The sequence below is a fragment of the Topomyia yanbarensis genome, chromosome 2 (assembly GCF_030247195.1).
Source record: "Topomyia yanbarensis strain Yona2022 chromosome 2, ASM3024719v1, whole genome shotgun sequence".
Classification (NCBI taxonomy): domain Eukaryota; kingdom Metazoa; phylum Arthropoda; class Insecta; order Diptera; family Culicidae; genus Topomyia; species Topomyia yanbarensis.
The window spans coordinates 37,105,994-37,129,934 of NC_080671.1; positions in this window are offsets into that span (position 1 = coordinate 37,105,994).

Below are 23,941 nucleotides of genomic sequence, written 5' to 3' on the forward strand. Positions count from 1 at the left end.
CGCCAGACCGTATTGTAGGCCTTGGCGAGGTCGAGGATCGCAATATCGGAGTGCTTGTTTTCCTCGAGTGCCTGACCGACTACCTCTCCAAGCCGAGCCCTTTTCTGAAGGCAAACTGCCGGAGGTCGAGGAAGTTTTCCTCCTCCAGGTCACAAGGCGCCGATTTACTAGTCTCTCCATCGTTTTAGCTATACAGCTAATCAAGTTTATAGCGCGGAAGTCGCTGGGCTTCTTTCTTCCGCTACTTTTTTTGGGAATGACCAGTGCCTCGCGCCAACCTTCTGGGAAGTCTCCACCTTCCCAGACTATGTTAAAGCATTCTAGTAAGGCTCTTTTCGCCCTTGGTGGGAGGTGTCTGAGCATTGGGTAGCCCACTTCGTCGGGTCCAGCCGATTTCCCGCGTGTCGCACTTAGTACAGTGGCGTGTTCCATTCCAGAAAAAGGTTGATTGTACGGTGCACTACAGTCGAGTCCGAAGCTCGTTGGGTGTGCATCTATGCCGGCTTTCCACCTCCTAAAGGATGTCGGTAGAGATTCGTCGTATGATAGCTCCTGAAAATATGTCCCGATTTGGTTTGCTATTTCAGTAGGGTCCACTGTAGTCGTTCCATGGACATTAAGGGAAAATCCAGTATGGCGGCGTTTACCGCTGAGGGCCGTGAACCTTTCTCCACAGTTCCTTGGTGGAGGAAGTCGTATTAATGCCATCGAGGAACTCTCCCCAACTTGCCTCTTTAGCTTCCTCAATCGGTTCCTAAGCCTTCGGTAGTTAGCTGCGCGTTCCTCCCATAGTTGATGTTCTTGTGGGGTTCTTCGAGAAAGTCTGAGGGCTTTTCTTCGGGATTTCAGAACAGCTGCGACCTCGTCGTTCAACCAGTGGATTGCTCTTCGCGGGGAGGGGGGGGGGGGGGTGGTTCCGCTAGTTCGGGGGATACTTGTGGAGGCGGCTTGAACAATAAGCTTTGCAATGGCCTCAGGTGTGTGAGTCTCGTTAAATTTAAGAGCTGTTTCGATTGCATCTTCGTACGCCTCCCAGTCGGCTCGCTCGTACAGCCATCGCCTACGTCGTGTTGTTGAGATAGGGCGACTGGCGTGAGTGACCCATATATAGAAATGATCACTACCTCCTTTGTCGAGATCTACCGACCAACCACAGGTATTGACAATAGAGCTGGAGCAAATCGTCAGATCGATTGCTGATGAGGAGCTTCCTCTGAGAAATGTGGTTTCTCCAGTGTTGAGATGATGGCGTTGGATTTTTCAGCTATTTCCAGGATTTCATTTCCACTCCGATTGCTACTTTGGGAGCCTCACTTGCAATGGTGTGCATTGAAGTCACCCATAAGTATGAAGGGTGGCGGAAGCTGATTTATTAAGTTCAGAAGTTTGTTTCGCAAGTCCCGAGCCCCACTTGGGATGTATACGGATACCACCATTCGACAGGGTACGTGATCCTGCAAGCTGCTGTTATCAGGTCTGTATCGAGTGGTACAGTTTTCGATGGGATGTCCGCCCTGATCCCCAGACCGACCGTCTGGAAGATGTTGTTCCCTTGACATGTGTCCCAAGTATACTTGTACCCAAACCATGGAGATGGGTCGGTGGTGCTTCTTATGTGAGTCTCTTGTATGGCGAGACATATGGGAGTTCTGTTTGCAATGTGGATTTATAAATCTCCTAGGTTTCCATTCAGGCCGTTAATATTCCACTGCAATGCAAGGACGCAACCTTCTCTTTCGACTGCATGTGTATCCAAAGGCTGCTCCTCACTTGGTTCGTATCCCTCCGAAGGCTGTATATTTCCTCCGATGCTTGACGTTTGTTCAGCTGTGTTGATGCAATAGGGTTCTGAGGGTGAGCAGAAAGCGACAGATGGATAAGATTGTGGATACGCGGTGGTGGAACTTACCCGGGAAACCCCCGCGTTCCCCACACCGGCAACCGTCGGGGACTCTTCGGATATTTCCGGTACTTCCCGAGTCGGGGGCTACGCGGGGAGCTCATGCAAGGGGAGCAGGTTTTGATGTTTTCTTCGGAGTCTCTAGTGCTTCTTGTTGATTTGGTTGATATTGTACCATAGGATCCGAGAGTACAGTGCGGCAGATGGATACGATCGAGCTATGGGATTGATGGAACTTACCCGGGAAACCCCCGGGTTCCCCGCGTCTGCAACTGTCGGGGACTCATCGGATGTTTCCGGTACCTCGCTCGGGGGCGACGCGGGGAGGGAGGCTTTGTTGATGCACGGAGAGCAGGTTTTGTTAGTGATTGTCTCGGTGTGATTGTGAGTTGGTGGCTTTCACTATTATACTTGTGGAATAGGTTGCGTTCTTTGATATTGGTGTCCCTGTTCCTGTGGTGGAACCGAACTGGATGCCAAGAGCAGCCAGCGACGGGGCTGGGGCTGCGTAGCCGACGATCGGTGTCGCTGTTGTCCCTGCATTCAGAGGTCGATGTCATAGCACTACGTTTGCTGTTTGTTTTTTGTATTTCCATGGTTGACGTCTAGTAAGCATTGGCTGGAAGGACTTGAGGGCAGTCGGTTGTTTTCTGTTATATTTTGTGTATGAGTACTTGCCTGAGTTGAACTCGGGCTCGCGCCAACAGCCCCCGGGGGTGCATCGGGAGAACCCGGAACGTCCCCGGTCGGGGTCGACGCGGGAGGTTTGTTTGTTTGGTTTGGGCTATTGAATGTTGTTGCTTTTGTTTTCTGCTGACTGCTGGGTCGAGCGTTTGTGCGTTGTGTTACTCTGAGATGACGTCCGAGTAGTCCGCGCTTGTTGGATGTTCTTGGCCTGACGTGTTGAGTGCTGTTGTTGAACTGGATCGGGGCCAGGGCATGATGGCTTCAAGGTCGGGTGTAAGCAAGGTCATATCGGGAGTTGTTTTGAAGTTGGGGCTTCTGGATTTATCGGTACCACTTTTTCTGGTATCCTTTACTTTTTGGCGACTGGACCTTCTGGGTTCTGGTTGGTTGGAAGGGCCGGCAGCGGAGGTTGGTTCTAAAAATATACTCTTCTTAGCTTTTGTTCCCGTAGGAGTGTTTTCGTTGGTGGAAGTGTTCTCCCTAGGGTGGATAGACGACTTTTGGTGAAGCTCGGAGAAGGCATGTCGCAGTTTCGTTATGTCTGCTGTAGCCGCTTGAAGCTGTTTTTGCAGCTTGGAACAATATTCCTTCAGCCGTTTAATTTCCTGATCTTTACCGTCAACTGAACTTTGGGCCTTGCTTTCTTTCAGAGTCACTAGCTCATTCTGTAGTTGAGCTATGATTTTGTCCCGTTCGTCGTCCTTGGTGTTACCTGTGACTACGCTGGCATAACTGGGACCTTGTTGCCGTTTCGTTATCAAAGCTCTGGCCTCGGGGAAGGTGGGATTTTAGTCAACTCTGATTTTGGTTATCTGTTCTTCCTCGGTAAACTTGGGACACATCCTACTACGGGTGAAGTGACCTTGTCCACAGTTGATGCAAACGCTTGGCTTGGTACATGAGTTGTCTTTGGATGTTTAATGTTGTTCACTGTAGTTCAAACAAGCGGCGGGTTCGGGATAGGGACGACTACCATGCCCAAATTGGCCGCACTTGAAGCACATCATCGGTAGTGGATAGTACGGGCGGATACTGGTGCGGGTAGGCCAATGAAGACGTGTTCCGGAAGTGTAGAACCAGAGAAGGAGAGGATGACCAGTGGTGTGTTGACCGGCTTACCTTCAATCTTTTTTGTTATTCGGCGAACCTCCGTGGGTCTTTAGATCTTCCAGCAGTCTGGCTTCTTCCAAATCTTTGGTGTCAGTATCGTAGATGACACCCTGGACTTTATTGAGGGTTGGGTGGGGAATCATCTTCACCTTTTGACCGCCTATAAGTTGATTCAACTGTTGTAGGGCTAGGAAAGCTTTCTTCGATCGGGTTCTCAACACATACTTTGGGTTCTTTAACACATACATACAACACGCCTTTGCCGCACTCACCAGGTTTCTTGGGTCGATACCGAGCACTGCCTGTACAGATTTTAGAATAAGGAAAGGATCCGCGGGGAGTTGTTGTTCCTCGTTTCCTGGTTCGTTGACGGGTCTGCTGATCTATCACATCCCCGGAATTCATGTAACCGGGGAGCGATCGACTTAGGGGGAGTTCGTCACCGATTTAACGTGGGAGTTTTGATGGAGGCTCGAGTTGTTCACCTTCTTAAAAGTCTGTACTCTTGATACCTGCTACGATTTTCACAACACTTTTTTCCCGCGGAAAAACCGTAGTATGCTTCGAAATTCGGCAGGAAACGGCGCCTTGGCGGATAATCCGTTCCTCAGGGCACCGGAGACCCGTCGGGAATCGAGTTGCGAAACACTTGTTTTTCACACTACTAATCGGGTTTCGGAGCACTGCACTTGCGTAAACTATCGCTGAGCTAGCGAAATGTCGCGATGATTGGTGCCGGATGGCAGAAACCGCGCTCAAAAAAAAGGCGGGTGGCGTAGGCCAAGCACTTGCTAAATCGATGGAACACGGAGCCAGAGAAAAAACTCAACTAATCACTCCGAGTGATTGATACGATCTGAAGAAAACTAGATAAAATAATAAACAATGAACGTGCTCGAGTTGCATGACACGAAAATTTCAACTGCAAAGACTTAAACAAAACTTAAACAGACAAATTAAAAAATAGTGAAATTATTGCAAAATTTTTCGCTTCTTTACTCGGTTTCATAGAAATACAATGGGATTGATTTGTGGTCATAGGTAATGAAGCAGTCCCTCTCCTTAAAGCTGTAGCAAAGATCGTGTGGAGTAAGCTAGATCAATTGAAATCGAGAGGACAACTCTACGGCGTACCGTGAGAATTGAAGCATACTCGATGCCGGAGATAGTTGCGTAATATTACAAAGTTGTCGATCATCAACAAGTTCTGCACTAAGTTGAATCTCTGGTTGAAATGTCACATGAGATTTTTGGAATTCCTGGAAGCGCCGAAAACTCCTTGACTTCTCAATTTTATAAGATCAATAACTGTTTATTTCGGTTTTGTGTTCGAGCTCGCTCGAGTTGGTATATTTTCGTGGTCTCTCAAGAGCTTTTGTAAGGATACTCATCGGCCTATAATTCTTGGAAGCAGTAAATTATGTCCCCACAAGGGATCAGAATCACATTCCCCAGTCAAGAGAGCATAATGATTTGCCCAGGTGAGTGGCGTAGCTCTTTTTAATATTTCTGCAAAAGAGTACTTGGAGCGCTTTTTAAGAGAATGCTTCAGATTTCTCAGACGGGGTGACAGTATTTGGATCTATTGTGGTATCGGTGTGGTGGCATGGTTATGTGTAATCTCCTGCAAAAGGTTACTTGACACGAGTTTGAAAGGATACACCATTTTGTCCCACCCAGTGCGATTGCCATTCAAAAACTTCTCGTTAGAGTCCGGTCCTTGAAACAGCCAACTTCGTGCTTCAGTAGATCCGCGCATGAAAAATTCGAATCGGTGACTACACCATCGATCTCCACGTTGTAAGCGGGCATGTAGACATGGTAGCCTTCATAAAAGGCTTATCGCCAGTAACGTAATTTGCTTGCTTTAGTCAGAATAACACCATTCTGAGCTTATCTGGGCGAACTTTCGAGAAAATTGTCACGATGAGTATTCCTGTGTTAGTTCTTTCGAAATCTTTTGAATATTTAGCGAATTGTCTATGATCCAAAAGAACATCAGAGGTCAATGTATATAATTTAAACGGAAGTCAGTGTCCGATACTAGCCCTAGAAATGAACATCGAAATTGAAAAAAAATGCATTTAATATCCATTTTTGCATCAATTTTACACTCAAGACAGACAGAGTAGACAAGTCTGTTGAACAAACGCATTACGCCGATTCTCTTCGATCGATGTTTTTTTGGATGTAGATCTAGTTTTTTGCAAGGCTTTGACGTCTTACACGCAACGCTAAATGCATTCAAATATTCTATTTTGATTTCAAGGGTGCCGATGGTTATTTTCCTTCCATACAAACTATTGGCATCCTAATATACAGTCTCGAGATAGATATTTCCTCCATTGCCACCAAATACCTAGCGTCAACTGATTTCATGAATATACAGATTTCTGGCTGGAATTCACATGAAATGAGCGACAGTTAAACACAAACGAACGTCGGTCGAATCTTTTGGAAATCGGGTTTTTCTGTATTTTTACCAGTTCCCAAGCATCGGTAGATTGGTAAGACAAATGCCGCAAAGGGCGCAAGACTGGGACTCCGCCAAGGGCACCAGAAAGCCACGATGCGGCTCTGGTTGTAGGCAATCAATCTATCATTCTTGTTTTAACTTGAAGTAAAAATCGGATTTTTGAATGTTGCTCCATTTGAAAAATGCCCAGAACAATCATCAATTTTTAAACCACAGCCCATAAAACAAATGCACAATGATTCATTGTGTTTTCGTGCAAATGCAGTGCATTCTATGTCACCACTGTCACCAGGATCGCTAAACTACTTCAGCGCTCGACTTGCGCATTGAACCGAACCAGCTCGCACGCTAGAAATTCAATTAAAATACACCGACAGCATGTGAATATTATCACGGGACCAGATTCCTCATTTGTTTTTATACACTTGGATAGAGTTCGACGCAAAAAAAATCGTTGTGCTGCTCTCACATTTCATAATAGCTGTTGCTGTCTACTGTGCCATTCTAGACGACAGTTGGCGGCGGTATCGGCAACGGCAAAAAGTGCTATTTTTAGGGGGGTTGAAAGGGGCAGCTGTGATTCTACGCGCGGTATCCAACATAATTGTCTCACTTGTAAAACAAATCTTGATCGTCACGTCATCCAAACATTTTGTTCAGAGAAGCACTAAATTGTGGTCATAGATAGTTGAAATTTCAGGAAACACCACACCAGTTCAGAAAAAAATCGAATCACAACTGTTAGGTATGTTGTTGTTTACATTGAACAAAAAAAAATTAAGCGAGATCACATTTTTTTGTCCACTGAGATGTGTAACATTTCTCATTTTTAACAAATTTCTCAGTCGAGAAATAAACATAAATTTCACTGGTATCTTTCGCATAAAACTGCCGATCCATAGTAACGTTTCAGCTGTTGCGACCAGAATGTTACGTAGACGGCTGATGGTTCACGCAAACTTCAGAGTAGAAGAGAAAGAGTGGGATGACATATTTAAACTCTACACTATCCACCAGACCAGTTTTCGAGAGCTGTGATGTCATAAACTGCCCACGGCTGCGAAGCAGCTCAGAAAAAAAAATAAAAAGTAACGAAAAAATAGAAATGTTTTCTTTGTAAACATCACCACGCCATCGCGCGATGATGGACCATCATCGCAGCCCGCGGGACGAGAACAGTCATCATCGTCTCGCAGCTATCGGTCGGTGTGCCATATTTTGCTATTCTGGTTCTATTTTTGGACGAATGCAATGTTAGATTAAAGTTAGTCGTGGTTTTATGGTCGAATGCAAATTTCAACGAATTGCAAATAGCAGGGTGGATGATCCCTTATTGATCTGTTTAGTGAGGGTGCCGAGCTGTTCTACTGATTATTGTGCTTCAACCGATGCATGGATTGAGTTTTAATCGGTATTGAGATATTTGTATTGTTTAAAACATAGAATGGTAACGAAACTTTCACGCAAAATTTAAAATATGTACTCGTACTTGACCGAAACGAAAGTTCGAATCGCGTCTCTCATATTTCGTTGTATCATTTATGCTAATGCGTTGAATACAGAGGCATTTCTCTAAAGCTGTCCACAGACGAGGCACACGCACCACAAAAAATATTCACTATGGATTTTGTTCTAGCTATTTCAACACGGTAACAATAACAGCGTGTAAATACCTAGAACAAAATCTAGAGTGCATATTTTTTGTACATGTACATGTGTTCTGTTGCTTCAGCTTAAATTATGGATTTAAATGGATACTAGGTATGAATGGGCTCTTCTATCCTACAATCACACAAAAGGTAAACCACAAACTACCGACTAGTGCGAGTGGGCGACAGAAGTATTGTGTTATATTGAAATTGAAGGCTGAAAACAGTTTGCCCGGCTTACCCACATGGTTGATAAATTTGCGAATGTCAATTTTGTCAGAGTAGTTATGATTATAAGAGGTTATGTGGATATATTTGATATTGGTTTTAATAAAATACAAGTAACGACCTTTTAGAGGAACATCTAAATCGAAAAATATAAGAAATGTAAAAACGTAATAAACATGAACGCAAACGTTTATGTTTAATATTGCGCGTTTTTCATAATTCGCCGATCTCGTCGAGTACAAAATTTTAGTTTCGGAGCCAATATCAGCTCGGTCGAGTGCAGTTGCGAATGTTGCTTTCGCACGATAACCTTCTGTGCTGACCGCACGCACCCTCCTTGCCTTATCGCTCGTGTGTCATTCGTGTGAGTTTGCTATTTTTGCGAAAAATGCATCAGTTCGCACTGCGAAACAAATCCGATTACTACAGTGTGCACGCAAGTTATTTCTTGTTCAATCGTGTTGTTGAAATTTTCATTATGGAGCACTTCGAAGTAGATTTTCTGTCGATCGCTACTTCTGCGATATGATCCTAGGAACGAATCGTCAGTTTACTATTAAACCAGTATAAGTTGTATTGCAGTAATACCATTGCTGAACCAAGAAATTGTCTCCTCGGTTCACGGCTGTCTACCGCTAGCCTCACAGTGAACGAGAACGCATAAAACCTCTTTCGACTTGGTGTATCGAATCGACCTTGCTTGCTGTGCACCTCTCGTCGTTGTATATGACGAATTACTTTCGAAAACCAATTTTGATAAGGTGTTGTTCGCCATTCTGAAGACCTTCCTAGCTCACCGTAGCCGCCCAATATTCTCAGATGGAATAATGGATGATTTTCCAAGCAGCCGATACAAACCATAGTTCCACGTCGTTTTAACGAGCCGTCTTGCATGTGCACATATCACCTTAAATCGTTCCCAACACCTTCCGTTCAGAAACACTAAGTGCATAGTCCAGGTTTCGTAGCTGTAAAGGTAGCGTTTTATAGATAATTAGTTTCGAGCGGCAGCGTACTTTGTTTGACTGAAGAGTGTTTCGGCGGACGTCTCTGAATTTCGCCGCTACCGTCACCAGTGAGCCCAACCACACGAATTCATCAACCAACTCGATATCGTCGCCACCTATTGATATTCTCGGCGGGAGGCAAAATGTTTTTTTCGTCCTTCGAAACTCTTGCTTTCATGTATTTTATAATTGTTTACTGAGGGCTTTAACCAGATGGTCATTCGCCCGTTTTCAAGTATTTTGTCTTTGACGCTTTTATGATCATTCTAATTCTTTTTAGGAACGTGTCCAATGGAAAATAAACAGAGAAAGAATAGCCGGAACGGGGATAATTCACATTTTTGAGACTCTCAAACAGCCCCAATATCTACCAATGGACACGCCACAGCCTTAATACCTACCGATGGATCCATCTACCCCCAATGCCTCTTATAAACAAATCGTCACCGCCCCTTCTAAGAGCAGATCTCATTCGTTATATTTTTTTAGCTCCAGTGGAACGCGTTCAGGCTTGAAATATTATCACTGTTTGCATCCCATTAGCTAACTCAGACACCGTAAGACTTTGGTGGTGAATAGAGCTATGGAGGAGCATATTGAAGTCTGCTCTCAAAGCCTACCGTCAGATGGTAACGGCAAAACCAGCCGTTGATGGAATTTACAAATATTCCTTGTTTTGACGTGAGTCATGTTTTTTTCTCCTTTTTCAGGGTTTTTAGGAACGTGTGAGTTCCTTGATGGCGGAGTGGTTAACGTATCCAACTAGAGACTGGGAGATCGCAGGTTTGATTCCTGCTTGAGGGCATATTTTTTCTCAGTGTGTCCAACAAAAAAGATGAATTGTCACCGTTCCGGTCATTCTTTCTCTGTCTATTTTCCATTGGACACGTTCCTAAAAACCTCGAAGAAAGGAAAAAAACATGACCCACGTCAAAACAAGGAATATATGTACATTTCAATTAGCTTTGCTTCAAAAGCTAAGCAGGCGTACCAGAGGTGAGAGGAGCAAAGTTTTGAGTCATGTACGAATAAAACCTAGAATAAACTGAATAAATTGTAGAAAAACAATAAAATAAGCAAAATTAAAAAAAAAACATGAAGCAAAAAAAAATGAAAAAAGTTACAAGCTCATGAAATGGGTGGCATAATTAATATAAATCCAATTAATAAAACAAAAAAAATCAAATTAGTTAGGCACAAATGAAAAATGGACAAGATTTTAAAAAAAAGTTATAAAATTGATAGAATAAATTAAATTGTTCCAAACTAACAAACTGGATGAAATGAAGAAAATGAATGACTGAAGAGAATTAATAAAATTAATAAAATGAAGCTAAATAAAATATATGAAATGGAAAAAATAAGAAAATATGTGTAGTTAGAAGATATATCTAAACTAGTACCGAAATTAGCACTAGTTAGACACTAAAAAATCCAAACAGTTCACACGACATATGTGAACACCTATAGTAACTGATTTGTCCCGATTGATGTCCCGGGAAGCAAATCTAGAAGCTATAGTTTGCTGACGAGACAGCGTCTTGTATTTTGGCTGAAGAACCAAACGCCTGGTATTATGCAAGAATATTGACGAGATGAATTCGAAACACTGTTACCAGAAAACAACAAAAATAATTGTTGAAAATGAACACTGCATCGTACAGAAACTTAGCAGGAATTGTTTACTACAATATAAGTAGCAACCATGCATCCCACAGTTGACGTTCCTCAACCATACACCTTTTTAATAATTGATCGGATTTTTTAGAAATTCGTATAAAAAAGTCAGGTGAGAGATGCGTAATATTTAATAACAAAAATATCAATATCTAATCAATACTGCAACCCATTCATACCATTGAATAGGGTAAAAAACCTATTTTGACCCTATTAGGAAGGGTGCTATTTCATTATTTACTTATTATTTATTTCTTCAATTGGGCGTCTTTGCCGTTTTCAAATATAATAGCAAAAATGGCTTGAGAATGGTGAAATTGTGTTTGAGCGCTGCGAAAACTAGCATCGACTGCCCTAATTATCGCACTACCATTTGAGCCAATGCGTTGAACAAAGATAACATACGCTGCTCTAACCAACGGCTTCAAGTGGGTAGGGTGATAATAGAAACAGGGCAGAAATAGGCTCATTACTCTACATGCTCTTTTAAACATGTTTACAAAGAGGAATCAAGTGTCCTTAAATTAGGGCTCGATTCTCTACTAATCTAAGCATTTTCTTTTTGTTTGTTAATTTCCAGCAATGTTCATAGTTCTTGTTCAGGGTGATATTTCCATGTAATTTTTTATGATCTCTAGAATCTTTAGATAACTACAAAAAATACTTTTCCATTTCAAGGAGTTGGGCTGAAAAATAGAAAACGGGATCAAGTCTCCTCACTTTCCCCTATACATAACCGTTCAGTATAGATGTGGATTAAATTGGAGTTGATGTAGTTTTCGATTTGGTCACTCTCCATAGTGCAACGTTTCGGAAGAAAAACCCTTCATCTTCAGGTGAAAGCAAGGAATTTTTTTCAGAAAGCATACAATGAACGATAAAGCTATCAACAGTTTGGGGCAGTTGGCTACCCAGACAAATTAATACATGATAATACTTTGCATCCTAAAACTAATTAAACGTTTGTAAACAAACTCATTTGGCCTTTATTCCTATGCATAGTGGGAAAATTACGCAACACCTTTATTCATTCCACCCATTTTAACACATTAGTTAGAGCAGTGTCTGTGATCTTTATTCGACGCATTAGCTCAAATGGTAAGACGGATAAAGGCGCGTTGGACCCCACTTTTTGCGTCGCTCAAACGCGAGTATTTTACTAGTTCCATGCCTAATTTTTTATTGTATTACTTCTTAGAAAAAAAGCATATATGTTGATACCTATTGAAGTGCTTTCCAATCACAATTATTCTGAGTTATCAACAAAATAGTGTGACATCCTGACTAATCAGGTAAATAAGAGTTAGTCTACCCTACTCGATTTCAAGTAAAAACGGAGTCACACTGAAATCGTGGTAATTGTAGGTTTTTAGAATTTTAATAGATTTCTTGAACTCTTCTTTTGAAAGTTCATTTTAATTCGATAATTGTAAAAATTTTGGGTGTCATGGAGAATATGTGAATACGGTTTGATAAAAGTGTTATATGAAAGCATTTGTATTATTTTCTTTGATTACAAAATACTACTCTTTTTACGCATGCATCGCCAGAGTGCCTTAAAGCTTTAAGTCCTATCCCTCAGTATGGCTTAAACATGATAATAAAATATTGGGAAAAACAGCAAAAAGTGGAAAATTAAACATCTACGCCGAAATTGTTTGTCTAGAAAATTTTCAGAATGTCGTGAATTTTTATCTTAGGATTTTTATAAAGCATGTTTTTTCGCAATAAATTGTTATACTTTATTTAACACGCTATAAATTTAATAAAAAGTGGTTGTAAACTACATTCTAGATTCATGCAGAAAGGAATTCGATTGTGAACAAAACTAACTTTTCTTACTGGTTACATTTAAACAACTGCATTTGTCAGCTTCATTGAGCCATACTAAAAAACGAAAATTATAGCTCCCGTTTATCTAGGCGTTTTGTTTGCCACTGCGTGTTGAGGTATTTTTTCTCGGTGGAGAATAATTTGCTACTATACCCTCTGTAGTTTTTAATCGTTCAGTCTGCCCTCTCCATCGCTATCGAGTACATCCCTCTCACATTCGTTAAACAGTTTTTGTTTTCACTATTGGGTGTTTTTGTTGATTTTGAGTCAATATGGTGAAATCGTCTTCATTTTTGCTCAATTTTTATACTGCCTGTGCTGGTTGTTAGTTAGGAAATACTTGATCCTGGAATTATTCTTGATAAGCCGGCTGTCAGTGGTTAGTGAATATGAAGGCTGTTTGATAAAGGTTGTTGGTTTAGAAATACTAGATGCAGGAATTATTATTGATTGTTCGGCTGTCAGTGGTCAGTGTATATCGAAAGCTGTTTGATAGTGTTGATTATAGTTGAAAATTCTCCTTATCAACCTTGGCGCAAGATTTCCCGTATTGTGCCCTCTGGTTATAGTGGTCGAGTGAGGGAGTCTGGTCGGGGTGTGAACATAACGTTTATTATATGTAACGCCTTGACTAGATGATTTTGCAGTGGTCAGCTATCTTCTGCCGTGTCCCGTATCACCTATTTTTATATAGTGGTTCGTGAACAGTACTATCTTTGAAAATGAATTAGTTTGGTTATGTGACTAAATTGTTTTATTTCGTTTTATTATAAATAAGCAGTAGTCTGCAACTTATTATTTTCAAAAAAGCGGACTTTTTTGCGCATGTAATTTTAAATTTTAAAATGTTTGTTGAGTTGACATGTTAAGGGAACATCTGTACGACAGGTGACGCAAATCAAGCTGACATAACTAATTTCAGTGCTTGTTTAGTGTTAATTTGCGCAATTAGGAAACTAATTCATATGGCACTTCATGTGCGGGGGAATACGCGTGGTCTAGTCTGAGTAGAAAGATGGCTATTAAATCACGTTTAATGAACGAGAATTTACAATTCGCGAAATAGATCGAAAATCAGCTACCAATTAGTGCCAGTCAACACGAAGAACAAATATTTAGTAACACATTTATTGGAATGCTTTTAGTCTATTAAATCATGTTCACCATTATTATTATTCTTATTATTTTAAATACTTTCTAAAAACTGAGTAATATATCATTTTGAGTAGGACATGCACTTTATTATTAATTGTAGTATTATAGCTTAATTATTGTCGTAAAAGGTAAGGAAAACAGGAGTCTCTACAATTTTTGCATCTTCCGCAGTTTGCCATATTGTTTTATTATTTTAGTGAAATACTTCATTTTCGTTATTCTTGTGCTTAATTTTGCTTTTGTGTATAGCAGTTAGCTTGAAAAAATCAATCTGTCATACCTTCTCGATAGCTGCCTGCCCAGAGCAATTAACACATAACAATAGTTGTGTGGATCATGTCATTTATCATGGTGGCATTTCGAAGTTATAACGACGAGGTGAAGGAATAACATTTAGGAAAACAAGGAATAGTGTCATATGAGCAAGCTTAGCGACGATTTTACCTTTTATCTTCTACCGTATGAATTAGGATGCTTCAGCCTTTTTTTTATCAAAAACGCATCACCTGAGTCTGCGGCACGGCTGAACGAGCGTACAGTAACTTATTACCTTATGCTGTCGGAAATAAGTTAACTCAGTCATAGTCATTAAAAAAAATGGAAAATACATTTCAAAGTAGGTATACTACCCATGATCGCATATCAGTCCCATAAAGATAGGAAATCCCATAGGAAATGGGACAAATATGCGATCATGGGCAGTATATAACTCTCGAAACGCGCATAGTGAGGATGGATATCTACTCCCATTCGTTTCTGCTGTGTGCAATCCTGGTTGTTCTGGTCAATCACGGACGTTATTTTGTCGGAAATCAATGTCAACGCTAGCTTAGTCACTAAGACTAGTGTCGAATTCTAATGAGACGAAGTCGAAACGCAAATTTCAAAATTAATTTTGTTATAGATTCTGTGCGCTTCACGCGCAAAAATGGTTTTAAATAATTTTCTCCTCAAGGGGTTACACCACTGTAGAGCACGAAGAAATAGCCAAACTTCGAGAATTTTTCATAGCTCAATAAAGATGTGAATCGATATCTTGTTAAATGGGATTGCGGCTTTGTAGTATTTTCCCCAACGCGCGTTTTTTTTTTTGGAAGGGGTCCACGGCCGGAAATCTATCTCGGTAATTTTTGACCTACAGCCAAAAACTACAGTTTTCCTGATTGTAAGCGAACTACCTAGGATTTTTTCAATATTTTGATTTTACGCTAAATGGCGCACTTTTGAGTGAAAAAGCGTTAGCGTTTTATGTTTTAAAAATGGGCCCAAAATTGCAAATAAAAAAAAATTAAGCGATAAAAAAATAAAATCCTTCGTACGTCGCTGGAGAAATCAATTTTGAATATACTGTGTAAATTTCAAAGCGATCAAAAATCGTTTGTTCGAGTTACATTTCCAGCCAGCTCAAAAAAGTGGTTTCGAGAAAAACGCGGTTAAAGTTTTCAGTACACGCGGGATAGGAGGCGTTGCGGGAGAATTGAGAATTTGAACATTTATGTATTGTTTTCGTCTTCCATTTTTATCATTTTTAATATTGAAAATTCTACAGTGGTGTAAACCCTTTAATAGAGAAAAAATAGTTTGTTTTTCGAAATTGAATAAACTAATCGTCTCTGTACCGTCAAAAAAAAAATAAAACCGTTTTTTCACTGAAAATACCTCATCAGAGTAAAATTTTCGTATAAATCTAAAAATTAAAAATTATTTTGAATTTTCTAATGAATCTAAAAACGTTTTCCTGCATCAAACTGATTTGAAGGCGACATTTAGCTTAATACAATTTTGACACCTTCATTCAACTATGAGAACTTTCCAACGGTAACGCTATCCCAAATTAGCGGTCTGAGAAATTTGACCCAATTTGAAAAATCTCAACAAGAATTTCCCTCACCCAACATCAAACCACATTCCAGAGCACCAAAACGAACTCCCAGTCCAATTTATATTCCGCTCGTTTGCCCCAACCATCACGCGTGAAGTTTATTTGTTTTTAAGCTGTTTCGCTTCGCACATGTAAGCGATAACCCTCCCACCCTAGGCCAGCTAAGCTATGTGGAACCGTAATACATTACTATTCCGACACCAGCAGCAGCTGGTGCTCATTTATTTCACGCAATCGTTCGCTCTAAACCAAACTGTGTTGCCCCACAGCAGTCCGTTCCCGGTATTAGACTGTTTCTGCTATCCCAATTCAAGGCCAATTGTTCAATGTCTTTGATGAGTACATATTGCCAGAAGCGGGGCGGGAAGGGACACTGCCTATGGGAGTGACCGTTCGTCAACATCAACCCGTGTCAGCTCTTTCGTAGGTATCGATTCCGGAACACCGGGTAATTGAATACCGCTACCAGTGCGGGATGCCACAAGCATACAAAAATGGCCATTGGGGGGGGGGGGGGGGGGGGTTTAGAAATTTGTATTTGTATTACCCAAATTTCTCAAGTTGACGCAGTATCAATACCCGCAGCAAAAATGTTAGCATCTGGCATCCGACGCAGTTGGCCCTCGAGTGTTTGCGAAAGTATTTGCCTATTAATTAAATATTTCTGATGGATAAATTGAATTGCTTGTGTGGGGGTGTAATCTATCTGATAAATTGGATCCTACATTCGAGTAGAGTACGAGCAAGTGGACCTTTATTCTGCTCCTTCCGGGAATTATGTTTAAACTTCTCCGAAAAAGACTAATCCGATCCCGTCCAAAGGTTCCCAACGGAGCTATCAGCGGGAATGTGAATCAGTAAGTGCGTTTCATTTATGGTCAATGAAGGCAGCCGACATCGTAGGAGGAGAAAAAAGGACAGTCCGAGGTAAGTTATCACATCGTAAAATTTATTTCCCCATGTTTTCCCACCACCTAGCAGATCACGATGACTGGCATTAGGGCCAAGCATCTAAGCTCAATGTTTTTATAGCACCTTTTGAGACTTTCCTTTTCATCGTAATATCCGTAATGTTCCCAGAGGGTCACGATGACAATTTTTGTATTGTTTTGCTAACATGTGAACGGTAATACATTGCCATGTTTGTAAGCTAACCTTTTTCTATTCTTTCGCTTTTTATATTGCAGGTAAGGATAACCCCAAAATCGTTGGCGCCTTGTCTCGAAGGCAGGCAATTTAGCACGTATTTTCCAGAAATTTATTAGGTTCAGGCAGCAAAATTGCCTGTGAATATTTCAAACAATTTCGTCCGTCGTTTTTTTTTATTTATCTCGCCCATTTCAATTCGCTCGAGAGAAATACTTTCGCATTTGTTTGAATCGGACTCATTTTCAAGGTTCGTAGCAACTTTTAATTCACACCGCACCACCGCCTTTACGCTCGTGGGCGAACGAGATCCAGTGGATTAAAACTTTCCAATGTGAGTTGTGAATGAAGTCTGTGGACTCCCACCGGGAGAGCGGATCACCACTTGTTGGCGGATTTTGGTGAATGCAATCGAATAAAAAAAAATTAAAGGGTTGTGTACAGGACACGACCACGGTGACATTAAAAATGTAGCTTTTTTCAAGAGCGTGCAAATGTATTTTATCTATCATACATATCGACTCAAGTTCTTGCTCACTCGCCTGTTTTTTATGTTACAATTTGCTATATACCCTCCCCATTAAAACATAATTTATTGAAGGTCTTTTAACGGTAATCTATTAATTAATCAAGTATCTCACTAGGTGATTGGCATTATTTGGCTGATCCATCTAGTAAAAATAGGCTGGTCTGTCCAGAAAATATATTTAAAAGAAAAGTTCCATATTTAGAACCGTGACGAGGAAGCCCACGCCCAGCAACGGAAATATACAGATTCTTCATGAAATATGAAATTTCATTTTCCATTTAAATTTTCAATAATGTATTAATGAACTTAAGTAAACAATCTTAAGGTTAAGTATTTCTTGATCGATTAGTGGTGAAAAAAATGAAATTATTTGATAAATTACATTGTTATGCAACGTTCGCACTACCAGTTAAAACGGGTTTTATGCTATCTTGGTGACATTTTCTCTTGTTGCTAATTATTAAAACGTGTTATAACTCTGTAGTGTAAACATTGTATTATTAAACCAATTCTGCAGCGTTTTATGTTATATAGGTGTTTTATGTGGTAATAGGACTGACATAATTATAGCTTCAGTACAGCGGTTTGTTGCATAATTTCAAACAGATATATTTTAAAATTTAAATTAGTATACCTAACCGTTCTATTTGTTGTATACTTTAAAACGCAATTAGAACTGTGTTTTAACTGCATAGGGCAGGACAGATACTCTGACTGGATAAACTGGGAAAACAATTTTAAGTCCAGTAACGATTAAGACATGGCTTGAATTTGAATCGAAAAAGAATACCCGCCTAAACTGCTGCTGGGACGGTAAGTTCTGTTTTAAAATTTTCCGTTGTGTACAGTACGAAACAAAAGTGTTTAAAATTAGAAAACAAAAAGTTCTGCTGGGAATGTGATTGTTTCCGATGCAATTACACTCAGGTTTTTTTACGCAGGGGATACAGGCCGTGCAAATGAAAACCGCCTAAATTTCAAAAAAACGCGTAAATGAAAACCGCGGAAATTTCAAAATTCGCGTAAAAAATACCGCGTAATAAAACCTGAGTGTACTCCCCTATATAAAATACTACGCTGCTGAACAGTGCAATAACTACAGAAGCACGTTGTCAGATGCCTTACTGATAAAAAACATATAACCAAAATATGAAACATATGAAAACCAATAGGCTCTTTACCCTACGCAGCTACAATGCGCCGTAAACATGGATTAACAAGTTACAACGCACACGCATGCATAAAAATAAATATATTTTATTCAAACGCAACACTCTTAAGCAGCACACACCGTATTGAATTAAATCCAAACCACCCCACCCACCCACTTTGCAAATCATTCTGTGACACCGTGCTGGTACCCGAAAAATCCGCACACGGCCACCGCTGCCGAAAATGCATAGCGTCTACCGCTTATTGTAGTGCCCACACGCTGTAGCCATGATCTTACCCGTTCGACATAAGAACAAAAACTGATTCAAACGGGTACGCGTCACCTCTATTTATAAACTAACCGTATATGGTTTAGTCACATAGGTGCGAGTGTGTGCAAATGCCAACGTTGCCGAAAATCGATAGCGCTTATTGCATCGCCCGGAGACGATGTTGTTCGTATGAGACAAGAGCAACAACTGATTTAAACGGACATGCGTCGCTTCTATTTATGACTTTTCGTCTTTCATTGAGTCACTAAGCTGCCCTCTTTTGACGGCTGTGTCTGAGAAATCTGCCTCACGAATGGTAATTTTCCCGTTTTTCGTGAACTTTTTAATTTTACCAATTTCCAAAAGTCTGCTTTTATTGGGGAGATATTAAATTATTACCAATATTTAAGTTAGGTGTTTCTGAATCGGTTGGTGTATGAATGATTAAAATCCATCTAGTAATATCGGAGTTATAAGCGTGCAAACCTTACATAGTTTCGTTACATGGGAGATAGTTTAGATTTTAGAATGACACCTAGCCCCAGATAGTGGAGTAAGACATTTTTAATGTCAAAAACATTCGTTGATTTTTACACGTTTGCAGCCAGAGGGATGACTAATCCGAGCGAATGAATCACGTGAGTGGAGAGACTTACATTGAGTTTGACCAATTACAGTTAGTGAAAGTTGAAAGGTTATTATTGTTTTACCGTGTGACAAGAAGACAATTTGATACTTTCAATATTTTGGGCATGAACCACTACGTTAAATTTGAGGTTATAAATACTTACATTAAGATATCTTCGAAAAAAATAGCAATGATTAGCAACATACCAATATTAATAGCGTATTAATATACCTACTTTCATCTTTTTTCTCTTGCGTATTATTGGCATATTAATGACACATTATTCATAAATTAATTTTTGGAAATTATAACAGCTTATCTCACTGCCAATGGAAGATCGAAACCAGCTAAAATCAGTAACAAATAATTAATACAAAACACGCAATGATTCAAGGATTCAACAACCTAGAAACTTTCAAACAATTCAAAACTATTAACTCCAAGTAATTATTAATACCAAACAAGGTGACAGTTACTGCCGCAAGATTCCAGTCTGTGTGTCATCTTTAGATAGGGTTGGCAACATCGAGATTTTAGAATCCAAAATGGTGACTTCTTGGCCCAATAAAAAAATCATAAAGCAAACAATACATGCCGATCGACAGTTGACAGTTTAATTTCTACAACCAAAACGAATCATCGGGAGCGCAAATGCATCTGTTTTTTCGCTCTCGAATTGTTAGCTAAAATTGATCCTAAATGATTCGTTAGTGTTCAACCAACTTCAAGGGGCGTTTTTAACGTATAGATGTTTGTCGGTTCTAATCCTGATGCTATCTGTTGGTTCCCAATACATATATTCAAACGGGATTTTTAAAACAGTGGAAAATGGTAGAAAACAAAATGCGTTAATGAAGATGCTGAAAGGCTAGCGGCGGGCGGGCAGGTTAACGAAATCATAACACTCATGCCCAGTGTTGGAGCTTATATATGCCATTTCACGACTCAACGAGTGTGTGTGTCGTCATAGCAAGGATAGTAAAGAGGTTTTTAGCGAATAGATGTTTATAGGTTCTAATCTAGGCATCTAATCGCCGGATTTTTTTTTCTAGTTTCATGTCATGAGCTACTTATAAGAGCGGCAATGATAAGGTTGTCAGTGAAGGGAGTGGGCAGGGATTATTAAGTGTAGAAGAAAGGAGGGAGCTTCGTAAGCAGCAAATTGATACGAAACCGAATAATAACAAAGTATTTTTGTATACCAATCACACTATTGAAAAGTTCTATTCAACAAAGAAGAATGAAGAATTTTTCCCAGGCATTGTCAGCAATGTTCGATTGGTAAGAATGCACTTAAAATACCCCATTCCTTCCTTCGTGATCCTGCAGCTTGAATCTACCTATTGTCATATCGCGCTGGGTACTTAGGACGATGAGTCTTCAGTAACATTTGCCAAACCATCGGTAAATGCTAAATCATCATGAAGTCGCTGATTTAGCGCTGATCTTGCGCTTCGCAAAAAAACGATCATCAAAACCAACGAGAAGACATGGCTCCACGAACGTAATTCGCAAAACGCAGAAACAAATCAAAGCATTCAGCATTCTGATCATGCCCTAGAAAATTGCGCATGAAGAGTTTAATGGACACACAATAAATCTGTTTGGATTATTATTTACCTGTAGCAAATAAATAAAAGACACATGGATCCGCTAAGTTCATATATAGATTTCTTTCAAATAAACCAACTGGAGGTATAATCACCAAAGTTCAAACGCACTTCGAAGAAGCATTGATTTTTTTTAATTCGTTTATTCAACACAAGCCTTGGTGTAAGCTTAACCGAGTCGTAGATTCTTTACATTTATCGTGAATAAATAAAGAAAAGCTGTAGCTGGGTTATTGTACTAAGCGTACACAGTTTTTCAGTGCGCGTATATTTTTCTTTGCATTGGAGCTTTTTCAGCATTGTTCAAAGGCGAGTTCTTCAGGTTACTTTCTCCAAGGTCTTTGTCAAGAGGTGGGTTTTGTAGCTTTCGGTCGGTTATTCTTTTATCTAGTGCGTTAATTGTAAATATGAATTTATTTATTTGTTCGATCTTCAGTAGATACCGTACAGATTATTAAAAACCTGTTTTAATCCACCTAGCGGTGCAATTGTGCCTTTCTCATTTCTCTAAACTATGGCACAGAGGCTTTTTATGTTCAACATAATTGTGGAAATGTCCATTACATTCTTAGTACACTTTGCACTTATACACAATGGCATGCCAGCCACGAACTTGATGAGCTACGTGTCGACGGTGAAACACTTGAAACAAAAAAATATCATACTCCATTAGCCTAATCAGCATTAGATCAATGTTATCTGCTTGCTAACTCATTTTGTCATGCGGGGATGGGTATGTGAGGAGGGCGAAAGTCCCATGAACGAACGACTCCCCAGCTTAAATTGGTATGCTTTGTACTATAGTGGTGGTTTAAAGATGATGGGGTTGAAAGGGAGGGGTATGAGGTGGTGGTCTGAGGGGTGATTTAAGGAGATTTTTAAAGGAGGGGAGTGAACAGTAGAGGGGGGGTGTAACCCCTCTCCGTAAACCATCAACTACGCTCCTGTTAAAATCCAGAAACCTTATGCGAGTCGAAAAAAAAAATTTGGCCGGGATTAGGTTGACGTTTTTCAGAGTGATTGCATAACCTTTCTATATGAGAAAGGCAAAAATGGGCAAAATCCAAAAAAGTGAATCTTCGTCAAATTTTTTTCGTGTTTGCATCAAATCGTTTTATGCACCTTGAATACATTTAGCATCAAAAATAAAATTTCTATTTTTAATTTTTCCTATAGTTTTTATGAGAAATTTCTGTGTGGCCGCACTCTGAAACCCGTAATTCCGGAACCAGAATTCCGATCGATCCAAAATTCAATAGCAGCCGATGGGAAGGTTGCACCTTTCATTTGAGGTTAAGTTTGGGCAAATCGGTCCAAACTTTTTTGATAAAAGTTGCCTCTCGTTTGATTTTTAAACTGAGATTTATAAATTAAAATAAAAAAAATGATTTTTCAAATTGACACCAGATTTCGACATTTCATGGACTTCTAAAATATTTGGCATATAAAAAAATGAATGCTGCATTTTCAAACTCAATTCAACAATTTTAATTGTACCACAAACACATTTTCTCAACATTACACCAGATCTCAACACTGCACGGCATTGTTTTTTATTGTGCTCAAATTTGGCAAGGGAGCTTTTTTCGAGCTGCCTATACGTTAAAGGTGTGTTCGGTTTGAAAATTCAAGATGACCATGAATATTGGCACTCTATCGCATATCATGTATATTGAGAAGATAATTTTAGGAAGTTTGAACTGATTGGTGGATTGTTGATTACGGTGCATATCATTAGATTTGAATTACCAGTCCAAGGGCCGCCACGGCATTCCGGTTATATCCCAGACAGCACCCACCCATCTTCTTTCAAACAAGCAAGCAAGTGAAACAAAGATGCTTTTATGATCCATTGCTGATTAAGTTTTTCACATAGTCTTCATTCCAGTTTCTAACGGAATAGGTTGCATCCAGCCCTGTATCGTGCGAAGGTAGATGACCACATTATTCGTTTACTATCAAACTAAGACTTGTCTTTCAGATTATATCCCCCATGATTTCTGTCTCTTCGTTTATATTCTTCAGTTTTCACTTTGTGTCTGGCTCTAGGTCCGTGCATAAACAAACTACTGAAATGACCCAAATGATCCTAAAATGGATGTCGAACAAGATTCGTTATCAACGACTCCGAATTTGCATTTAAAATCAAACGCATTGAACTGGGATTGACCTTATCCTATCTTCTTTCGGATCAATGGTGAGTATTCTAATATTCCGCAATACGCGGAAATATCAGATATCTCGAAAGTTCGCCTAGATAAGCTCAGAATTGTGATATTTTGAATAAGAAAAACAAATGATGTTACTGGCGACAGGACTTTTAAGAAGAACTAACGCGTTTACATGTCCGCTCACAAAGTTGAGATCGATGGTGTAGTTATCGATTCGGTATGCTTGGATCTACTGAAGGACTGGATTGTCTATTTCAAGGACTCCTTGCTCCAGTGAGCGAAATGGTCTGCCCCTTCCAATTAGTGTCTGCGGCGAGACTGCTTTGCGTCTTTTTCATCTGTATTAGTTATTGAATTTGTGTTTCGATTTCATCTCATCCGAATCCGACTCTAACTTAGTGACAGGAAAAAGCTAGCGGCGGATTGACGATAGGTCCAAAAAACAGAGAAACAATTTATGTTCCTGAGCAAACCCCTAGTCAAGCGTCGTGATGTTCCGCAAGAAAAGGGGCTCATTTCAAGCAAACGAGAACTTATAAAATCGAAACATTTGGTTTGGCTTAGCAAGCTAATGCATGATACACTATGGTTTTAAACAATTTTCTCGTTAATGGCGAAAAAATAGTTTTTGCCCAAATTGTTCTCCACTAAAGAGAAATATAATATAGATCGTCTGCACGATCGGTTGTTTGTTCCGCGCTTCATGCGTGTAGTATTGCACTAATTTTAAATGGGTCTTTGTTACAATTTTTTTCTATCTTGAGAGGCCGCCAAATATACCGGTAAGAAGAAGATCTGCCACAAATCCGAAGCAAACAACATCTTTCAG